Source organism: Rattus norvegicus, chromosome 6 (genome assembly GCF_036323735.1).
Source record: "Rattus norvegicus strain BN/NHsdMcwi chromosome 6, GRCr8, whole genome shotgun sequence".
NCBI classification, from domain to species: Eukaryota; Metazoa; Chordata; class Mammalia; order Rodentia; family Muridae; genus Rattus; species Rattus norvegicus.
In genome coordinates, this window is record NC_086024.1 from 75,601,248 (window position 1) to 75,612,006 (window position 10,759).

At 44.6% G+C, this 10,759-nt stretch overlaps 1 long non-coding RNA gene across 1 annotated transcript; it reads right to left on the reverse strand.

Annotated features, from left to right (window-relative positions):
- Positions 1 to 2,397: 2,397 nt before the first annotated feature.
- Positions 2,398 to 6,907, reverse strand: LOC134479384 (uncharacterized). Its single transcript, XR_010052671.1, has 2 exons — positions 3,777 to 6,907; positions 2,398 to 3,298 (listed from the first exon to the last, which is right to left on the reverse strand). It is a non-coding gene; the product is annotated as an uncharacterized LOC134479384 (long non-coding RNA).
- Between the last annotated feature and the right edge of the window lie 3,852 nt (positions 6,908 to 10,759).

The window sequence follows — 10,759 nt, forward strand, 5'->3', positions numbered from 1 at the left end:
TAAGCCACCCAGTGTGGATGCTAGGATCTGAACTCAGGGTCTGCTTTGAGCAGAAAGTCCTTACAACCATTGAGACGTCTCTCTAGCTCCCAATGGCTGTTCTTCCCTGTCTTAGCAATCTTCACCTTAAAAGTCATCACTTTCCAAAAACTGTGCTTTGGCCGTTGCACCAGCCTTGCCTGCTCAGCTCCTCATCTGGAGAACCTGGAGCCTCGTGGTCAGGATTTATCTCTCTGGTGACATTCTCATAGAGATGGCCTGCTTTCATGAGCAAAAGTGTTTGGGATCAGACCTCCTGACAAGCTGTAGGACTTTGCTAAGGAAGCTGCCAGAGGCTGAGCCCAGCTGAGGGTCCCAAGCTCAGGAAGAAGAAAGGAGGGTGGGAGTGGGCTCTGAGGCAACCTTGGTCTTTCCAAGTCAGACAGGAAAAGCAACTGGCTCAGCTGGCACTTTGGGGCATCCCCCAATGGTTATCACTATCATGGTTCAGCTTCCTCTTAGTCTCACCTTAACCCCCATTGCCCAACAGACTGGCGTGCCATTGTGATCTCCCGGCAAAATGTTGTAGCTCTCTTCCAGATACACGTCATCTGAAGTAAGGCTCAAGACAGCCTTGAGTGTGTGACCCACACTTCCACTTGTAGGTCCCTGGGGGGTATCAGTGGGCCTACCCCCACTGTCTGAGTGTTTCCTTCACACTCTTCCCTTAACCGGAGGCTGCAGTGTGTACACTATGCCCATGTCCCATAAACTGGGTTGGAAGAATGTTACAAACACTATCTACTTTCATTCATCACGTCCCTTCATTGCAAGGCAAGAAAATACCTCTAGCTCTTAGAGGCAAAGTGCCATAAAAATTAGACACATGGCCGTGCCTACCCACTTCTCTTTAGGGCTGCTCTGCTTACAATGATGTCACTGTTAGGCACTCAGGCATTCAAGGTTGGAGCAGACTTTCTACCGACAGCTTAGGAGAGTCAGCACTGTTCAGGGGGATTAGCGTCTTGAACAAAGAGAGCCCGTGTTCTGATCCCAGCTGGCTCACTGTACCTCAGAGGAGCAGTCACGGAGCCTCTCTGGCTTTGAATTCCTCTGCCCAAGAAGAAACTGAAACCCCGTGTTCTCAGGAGTCAAGCTGAAGAAAGGCGTAAACATTGCAGGTTCCCACAAAAGGCCAAAGAAAGGGCAAGCCTTAGAGTTGAGTCACGTGTTCAGAGACCCACAGGGCTAGATTTCCAAAACTCCTGTGAACATCATAGAGTGTACCCACACAAACTAAGGCAGCCGCGGCGTCCCTAGGTGAGAGAGTCTCTGAGCCGGCCATCTTGTGTGTTGCCTGCTGCTTTCTGAGATGTTATACAGCATGTGAGGGTAATTTTCTGTTGTGTCCCCCTTGGAAGTCGGAGGAAAAAAGATCTCTCCCTAACTCAGCTCTGCCAGAATTCAGACAGGAAGTCCGCGTTCTGAAGTCTACCCTGCCGCCCGTCACAGGGGCAGACGAAGCCTGGTACTATCATATCGTATCCACTTGTGCTTCTGCATGGGCAGTGCATCCTCAGGAGCAGGCAGCTTGTCTCCGAGGCAGGTTTCCTGGGAAGATGCAATTACTCACCCAGCTGGGAAGAAATGAATACTATTTATGTCCTCCTCAGCTAACTGCCTGCTCCTCCACACTCCGATTTGAAAATAACCGTTTTGTCTAGGGTCCTTGACTCTCTTGGTAAATAGGACCTGTGCCTGTCTGTGCCTCAGATCCAGCCCCAACACTGGTCCTTGAGTTAGAATGAAGTCACTCTACGTGCAGACAACATCTGTGCATCTCAGGAATCCAGTGGGCTCCTTTCAAGTGCCCTTCCCCCCTAAGACGACCCAAGGGTTTTCAAGGCCCTGTCTGATCTGGTGGCTGATAAATTACTATGTTTGTTTCCTTACCAACCACCCAGGAACAGTCCTGTGAAATAGAGCTGGTGATGAGTCTACGGTTAAGCCTGGATTGGGTGGAAAACAGTGGGGCATGATTGACAGCATCTTCCCTAGTTATGAGAAGGCTCACATGCATTCTGGGTATTTGTCGTTAAGAGCCTGGTTCTCTGGTCTTAAATCGGGTGTTCTATGGCTTTAAACATCTTTATTCAGCTCACAGATTTTCCTCATGGATGCATTGTACAGCACCATGTCCTCCCTGATAGGAATAGCATACTTAAAAGCACACATTTGCACTTTATAACTGCCCTTCTTAATACAGTGATTTTTCAGAGGAAGGATACTTGTATTTTAATGCTACAGAGTTCTGTGGAAAAAATATTAGAAATAGGTACTTGAAAATTTTCACCCAATAAATAAGGCTTTACTGGTCATTACTACATGCCAAGTTTATAAAAATGAAATGACACACACTCTCCTTGCAGAAGCTCATGTTCTGGGCTGGAAAAGTCGCATGCTAACAAGTACTATATCTGTATCGTGAAGTGTTTCCTCCAAGGGAAGCTGCTATTGGTATTCTTGGAAAATCGAATGTTTTCTTCTCTCGTTTTCCTCTTCTGAAGAGGCTAAGCGGCTGTGGGAAGATCTCCACCCGCCCAGTTGTGCTCTCAGTGATTCTCAGTTCAGAGTGCTGCAGCAGATCGTGTGCCTTTAGAAACACTTCCGGGCAGCAGCTCCCAAACGAGGTGGCAGCAGTCCTCAGACTCCTATAGTCTGCGCTGGTGCTTCTCCATGTTCCTCATGTTAAGTGCTTAGCTGTCTACTTAGCTCCTGAACAGCCTGTACCCTGGCCCCGAGGCCTCAGGCTCCAGGCCCCTCACCCCCTCACACTGGGAACTTCATCTGAAATCAGCATTGCTGCCTGCTCTTAGCACTGCCCGTCCACTCAGGCCAGTCCTGACCTGGAGTGATCGGGCATGCCCAGACCCATTTCCACCACGGGTCACTGGGTCAGGAGTCACCCATGCAGCTGCAATGTGGCGGGAGAGCTGGGAAATGCCTGCGTTGCTTTGGTGCTGTCCAGGTATTTCCGCATTTGTTTTCATAGCGACTCTGGGCTGAGTGACAGGGCTCATCAGCGTGTTTGGCAATACAGAGGCACAGCCTGGGCCAGGAGAAGGCTTCAGCCATCTGTTCTGTTCAACGAAAGGGAGGATACGGCTGGGTTTGCTAGAACCTGAGAAATGCAGGGATGCTCTCTGAGGACCGTGATCCTGGTGCACATTTGACTTTGCGTTCTTCTACAGAGATACCTAAAACCATTGGGTGGTGTCCAGACACTTGTGGTCAGAAACAGAAGGCAGGTTGTTGGTTTCTGAGGAATTGGGGAAGAGAGTGAGAAGTTGAGATTAATGGCTACAGAATGTCTTAGAGTAGACTGATACAAATATTCCAAAATTAGAGAAGTAATATTTGCCTAACTCTTCAAATACCCAAACCCACCATATCATATACTTTAGCAGAGCTGGGAGTCAAACCCAGGACTTGGTGTAAGCTAGGCAAGTGCTCCCTTCCCCTTCCCCTAAATTAAAAGTTTAGAGGTTCTTTTTATTGGATAGAAAGTATAGATTTACAAAGACATTGCTTTAAAAAGAAATCCATAACTGATAGGGAAAATAAATCTGAAATTTAGTTCACAGGCATCTCGTCTGTGCTGACGTCGTCGTCGGTGTGGTCAGATGAGAGCACTAGAGGCACAAATGAGGGAGAGGAGTCCATGAATCAGAATAACCCAGGATGCACTTAAGCCCATAGTCATCACCGCTTGCAGGATCACCGCTTGCAGGACTTACCTAGATCCTGGAGCCACGGTGTTGGCCACAGTGGTTACCTTTGAGTTTCCTTGCAGGCAGACACCACCTGATTTGGTGTATCACAGTGGTTTGATGATAACCACAGAACAGAGCTGTGTGCGGTGGTTCCCTTTTCACCCATGTTGACGGGAGCCATCGGCTTTTCTCTGGAGCTCCCCAGTGCAGAGGTTGTACAATGAAGGCCCCCACGAATGGGCAGCACCCCCGCAGTGTGTGCCTGCCTGCTTCCTTCAGGCTCCTCGGTGGGTAATTATACCAAAGTTGTATCCTCACTTTGAGGGGTTAAGTGAGCTGGATGGCAGGTATGCCCTGGACTCAGAGGTTCTACCTCTCCTTTCTCTCCGGAAGACCGGATGTGCCTTGAGGGGAAGCATGTCGTTCACGTGGAGTTGCCCTCAGCTGTGGTATCTGACCTCTACTCCTTCTATGACCAAAATCAAAAACCCTCAAAATAATCTTCTAAACTCTCCCAGGTTATACTTGTTAGCCTCTGGAATTGATCAACATCTGGTCTTCAACCTTCCCTCCAAACTAGTACAAGGCCAGGCCCTGAATGACCCTAATAAATGCAACCCAGTTGTCCAACACCCACCTCTCTCCTGCAGTACAAAGTCAATTACAACCAGATGGGAATTTCCATGTGGGCCAAATGGACATCAGGCAGGAGAACAGAGGGCGCTAGTAGGGAGGGAGGCAGGAGTTCACTTCCTGGGGGTCCACTGGCTCTAAAGTGCTCTGAGATATGTACACCCCAGGGAAGGGAAGCTGCAGAGGCCAGCAAAGCTTAGTGCTGTACTTGGCAACTCCTGGAGGAAAGGGCTGGTGGGAGGGCAGGAAGGCTCAGAGCTTCTAGAAAGCAGACACTTCCCACTTACGAGATGTCTGAGGAGTAGGGTGGGGACCCGTGAAGCCTTCCGTGAAGACCTGGCTGGATGGGAAGTCATTTGAAGAGAGAATAGAAACAAGACAGTTCGTTTTTATTTTTGATGAAGTGAAACTTCAACTTTAAAAAAACAAAAACAAAAACAAAATACTTTGTGGTAGCTGAAGTCTATTCCGCAGATAAACACACAAAAGCGCCATGGGCTATAGCCCATGGATTAAAGGAGATCTTCATCTTCAGGAACTGTGCCTTGAAAATCACGTAAGTGGTGGTTTGAAGGTCGTGAGTGAATTTGACTGAGCTGTCTAGCAGGAGAAGAAAACAAGCAAGCAGAAAGGGAAGAGTTTAAAATAACAAGGGCGGCTTTAAATAGAGCTATAGAGCTGAGTAGCGAACCTAGTCCAAGGGTTAAAAACAAGCTTTTCCTTCAAAGTTTCTATGGTAACTAGATAGAATCTACAGCAAGTGTGTAGTTAATGAAATATTTCTGGGCCAATATGTAGCAGTTAAGTAATGCAGAGTGACTTTGTACAGGCTCCAGTACAGGTCATGTTTTAGCTGCTGTGTCCTTTATTCCCAGCAAAAATTAGACACTGAATATGGTGAGACTCCATTTAGTACCGGCCCTGATTTATCTCCAAGAAGAATCTTGGAGGCTGGCGTTGATCCACATCACTTGGAATGAAGATAGATCTCCCGCCTCCCACTTCCCCTGCCTTCAGCAACAGTTTGGGTCCATTTGATACATGTGCAGTGTTAATTTGGACAGTTAGAGTAAGTGCTTGTGACTAACTAATTTTATCTGTACACAAGGAATAAACACAGCCTGCCGAGGTTAGTTGGAAGCTGATTTGGTGCATGGCTAGGAAGCAGGAAGACGCTTGGACACAGGGGCCAAACAATGATACTCGGATCTAGCCAATTGTGAGCAGTGGGTCACAATGCACATTGCTGGACCTCTCTGTCTCAGTTTCTCATGAAATGAGCCCAAAGGTAGAACTGACCTAAACGTTGGCTGATGGATTAAAGGAGATTAAAATATATATTATGCCCATAAAAACCGACCTACAAACAAGCACATTTGCAACATATGTCTTAGAGTTCTTTCTCTGATGTAATGTTGGCTGATGTAGTCCCAATTCCTTTTGTAAGACCAGAAGACTCTGAAACTAAAACTTTACAAAACACAAGCAGGGAAAAAAAATCACAAACCAACATTCTTCATGAACATAAATATAAAATTCATAAATAAAATGTGTAATAAGAATGTTTTTGCAAATCAATAGATATATAAACTCCGGGTAAGGTAGAATCATTTAGCTTACCATTACTATGAACACTGATACATTTTGAGCCCCACACAATGCCGGGCACACATGTATTATTTCATCCCAGTCTCGACGTCATCGTTTTATAGTGTAGGCTTACTATAAAACATATTTAGTCTCAAATCATGAGAATATTAAATAGTAGAGCTCTGACTCAACACATACAGCAAGCATGCTGTATATAAAGAAGGACAGTTTTACCTTTTATAAAAAAATACATTCATGATACTTATTTCTTTCCTTGCTTTATTGCACTGGTTATGGCCTCGACGTTCAGTGACAACTGGAAACAGTAAGATATACATCCTTGCCTAAGTCTCATCCCCAGCCAGGGAGCAGCCAGTATTTTGGTGCTAAGTGTAATGTTTGTTGTAGTTTTCACAGATATTCTTTAATGTACTCAGGAGAGTTCCTCTAGTTTTCATTTACTGACAATTTTTAGCACACACAAATATAGAATTTGTTGATTCTATTCCATCGAGACAATAATATGGCTTCTCTGTTTTATTGTGCTAAAGTAATGAATTTCAATGACCGATTTCCAAGTACTTCACTAACTTTTATTCCAGTTCATGAATGTATTATTGTTCTTAAATTTTTAGTATGAATGTTTATGTTTATGGGAAATACTGGTCTTTGACATCCTTTGCTTTCATGAGAGAAGTTAGGAATGTATCAGGTGAAGTCCTAAGGGAAAAAGGTGGCGTGTGTGTATGTGTCTGTGTGTGTGTGTGTGTGTGTGTGTGTGTGTGTGTGTGTGTGTGAGAGAGAGAGAGAGAGAGAGAGAGAGAGAGAGAGAGAGAGAGAGACAGGAAAGACAAGTTATCAACTTATCAACCCTGGACTTTGGAGGCCACTCACCAGACTTTCTCTGTCCCAGAGAGACAGAGAGATCGCAGTCGGACCCACTGAAATTATTGATGCTAATCTTCTTTACTTAAAGCCAACTTGTGTAGCTAATATCTATAAAATGCCTGCAAGGAAACACCTAGATGAGTAGATGGAGCTGATGTGTAAAACTGGCCAGCTCAGCTACCATTGTAGCATCCACCCATGCCCTTTCCTTAGGTCACACTTAAATCCCCACAGACAGGGACAAAGCCACACTCTGTATGACATGGTACAATGATTCCGTGTATATCCAAAGCGCAAACTTCCATCTCAAAGAAGTAAAAAAGGCCATTGGTGATTTTCACTGTCCTCTTTGATCTTCTATAACTTAAATAGCATGATATAAAGTTAACTGTGATTAATAAAACTCTGTTGGGTGATGTGAGGATAGGAAAGGGAGAAACCAAAAGGTTTTGTATAAAATGTTTAAAACAAAATACAAAAGAACTGCCCATAATACTCACTGTTCTTATTTCTACAAATCATCACATAGCCATGGTGAGATTTATAACTCCTTTCTTCCACCGTTTCCCTGGTCCTTTTTTTTCCTGTCTGCAACCAGCATGTTAGCTGAATGTGGGACTTGCCTGGTGAGGTGAGTGAGGTAACCCATTCCTTCATATCTGAAGGGATGGAACTGTGATTCCACTGCCATTTTCTATCCATTGACTGGTTCCAGAGAATGGTAGTTCTAAAGCTTCTAAACAAAGTATCATAAGTCAGGTGGCTTAGACAACAGAAGATTTGTCACAGTTGAAGAGAGAGGCTGGCTAGTTTGGGTCCATTCTTCCTGATTTGTAAATGAGCAACTTCTTGTATGATCTCAAAGCAGAAAGTGAGATCATCTCCCATGTAAGGTCACCGATTCCACAAGAATCCAACCCTAACAGATTCATTTTCTTTGAAAAACACCACTTCAAAATGCTTCCGTATTAGGGAATACAGCTTAGAACATACTGATCTAGGAGGACACAAACATTTATTTTTATAGCAGTATTATGCAGAAACACTCTAAAGGACTTCCTAACATACTGTTCTTGAACACCTTTGTATAGTACCAACCCCCAGCCAGTCAGGAATCCTTCTTCTTTGCCTGTTTACTAAAAGAATGAAGACTCCAAACTGTCCAGATGCTACTCATAATTGCTATTCTGGAGGAATAGTAACACATCGGTAGGATCATTCTCATTAAAACCCAAAAGCTCTAGACCAGCAGAACCTACAGTCATAAGGATGACTAGAAACAAACGTTTCCTAGTGGCTCTCTGGGGCCAAAGTTGAGTGATGTCTTCTGTTTTGTCTTACCTATGCTAGGAATATGAGTGCTGTGTTCGAAGGAATGTTATATATTTTGTTCCAACTCACTGCATTTAGTAGCCCGTTGAAGGACACTGCTACAGTCCTGAAGTATTGGCTAGCCCATGCTGTGGAAGAATTCCTGAAGGCTGTTTTGCCCTTCTATTACCCTGGAGAATGTTAGGGTGCCACATGGCCATGCTACTGTGGGCATAGATCATTTGCTATGAAGTTCCTTGATCAGAAGCAATACCGTGAGGAATGCACAGTGGTGAATGAAGCCCTTGGTAAGCTTGTGGATGATAGCTTTCTGAGACATTGTATTTAGTCTACATATCCATAACCACAGTAAGTACTGATTCCAGTAAGAAGCATTGGCCTTTCCATGGGAACAGTGCATATTAAAGATTCAGTTTCAGTCTCTGCTGTAGCCAGTCAGATGCTCAACATTAGCTACGTCCAGATTAACCTTGGAGAGTACAAGTCCATGTTGCTGATCCCATGCAGTCCCTCTGATTACTTGGTCCAAGAGCTCTTTGAGGGAAAAGATAAACTCGTGCCACATAAGAAGTGTTACTGTAGCCACTATTAAAACATCCCTTTTCGGAGATCACCCTTTCGTGAGCATTCACAAGAAGCACAAATGACTGTGATTCCTCTGTCTATTCAGAGAAGACAGTCTAGCTATCTCATCCCTCAACTCTGAGTAGCGTCTTCCCATTCATGTTACTTCCAAGACAGTGACAGCACAAAGGCAAACTTCTCGGTGTTTTTCTCTGCTTGAAAGGGAAGTATGAGTTTAGGTTCACATGAGGGTGTACCTTCAAGCGCCTCTCAAGATCAATGCCGTAAGTACACCCCCATGCGATGACTGTGGTAGCTTGCTTGCCAACTTGACATACCTGGGACAAGGGAACCTCATTTAAGAATTATATCCATCATACTGGCCTGTGGCCAATCCTGTGGGGGGGAATTTTCTTGGTCACCAATCAATACAGATGGGCCCAGCCCTCTGTGGGCAATGCCATCCCTTGGCAGGTAGGATTGGGCTGTATAAGAAAAGCAGATGAGAAACCCAGTAAGCAACACTCCTTATGGTCTCTTCTCATTCTGCTCCAAGTTCCTGCTTTGACTTTCCTTGGTGATGACTCACAACCTGTAAAACAAATGAACCTTTCTTTCTGAAGTTACTTTTGGTTCTCATATGTTATAACGCCAGAAATCAAAACCCAGTGATGGAGTGCTGTTAAGTAATTGTCCTGAGCCTTATGGCTCGATGAGTTGGACGACACCGTTCATGAGGAGAAGCTTGGGTAGTATGGCCCATGGTAAGTCATTAAGTCTCTAGTATCTAAGGCCCTCAATCAACCTAAAGCGGCTTCTCAGAGGATAGATAGTAATCCACAGAGAATGCCAAGGCAATCTGTAGGCTCTGTGCTGTGACTCACCCACGAGGGCCTACAAATGCCTCGAACAGCATCTCTGCAAGCCACTGATGTCTCAAGCACCATGGCATCTACTTAGCAGATGGCCTTGGTGGCAAAGTAACTTCTGTACTAGCCAGGACCTACTCCAGAGACATTTTTGTTCTAGCCCCACTCAAAACTAAGGTTTTCATCTCCATAGTAATTAGGCTAAACAATTTACCAAATCTAGGAATGTGCTGTCTTTATAATCCAAAGAGACCTATTATGTGTGATTGTAGAAGCAGCCAGAAACATCAACCTATCCTTCACCCTTGAAGGGAAATTTCAATACGTTCTACACCACTAAACTGTTAAAAATTTCACTGAGACGTATGAATTTTTGTCAACTTTCTTTCTCATTTTAGGCAATTTCTTGCTTGTAGCTGAGTCCAGTCAGCATAGTGGCATCAGTGTAATAGATCTGTGTGGTGCCTTCTGGAAGGGGAAGGCATGAAGTTACTCATGAACTAAACTTTGACATATAGGCTTGCAAGATGAAAACTGAGATCTTGAAGTTTAGGAAAAGTTAAGTCCTCTTTCCCAATATGAGCTAAGCGTGGGCTGTGTCTTTGCTTCTAAGTGGGGATACGGTTGGGTTGCACACAGTTCTCCGGGTGCACATTACTATTACTCAATTTGGAATATTTTCCAATTTTCCTAGCTGAGGCCATTCAGCATAGTGGCACCAGTGTAATAGACTTATGTGGTGCCTTCTGGAAGGGGAGGGTACGAAGTTACTCATGAACGTCTTCAAAATAAGTCTGCTACTTCACGTCAACATGAAACATGTTGTTCTCTTACGTTTCCAGTTTAACTCCATTGTGATCACTGAGCATGCTCTGTTAGAGCTCAGCCTTTTGGATTTATTTAGATTTGCTTTATGGATCCATTTTGTCATTTTTTTTTCTGAGAGAACTCTGTTCTCATAAAGAGAATCTTTACTCTTCCATTGTGTGTAGTTTTGGGGTGCTGGGGATTGAACCTGGGCCTTACACATGCTGGACAGGTGCTCTCCCATTAAGCTACATGCATAGTCAGCAGAAATTGCCTCCGTTGTGTTGTTAGACTGTATGTTTTCTGGCTTGCCAACTTGTTTCA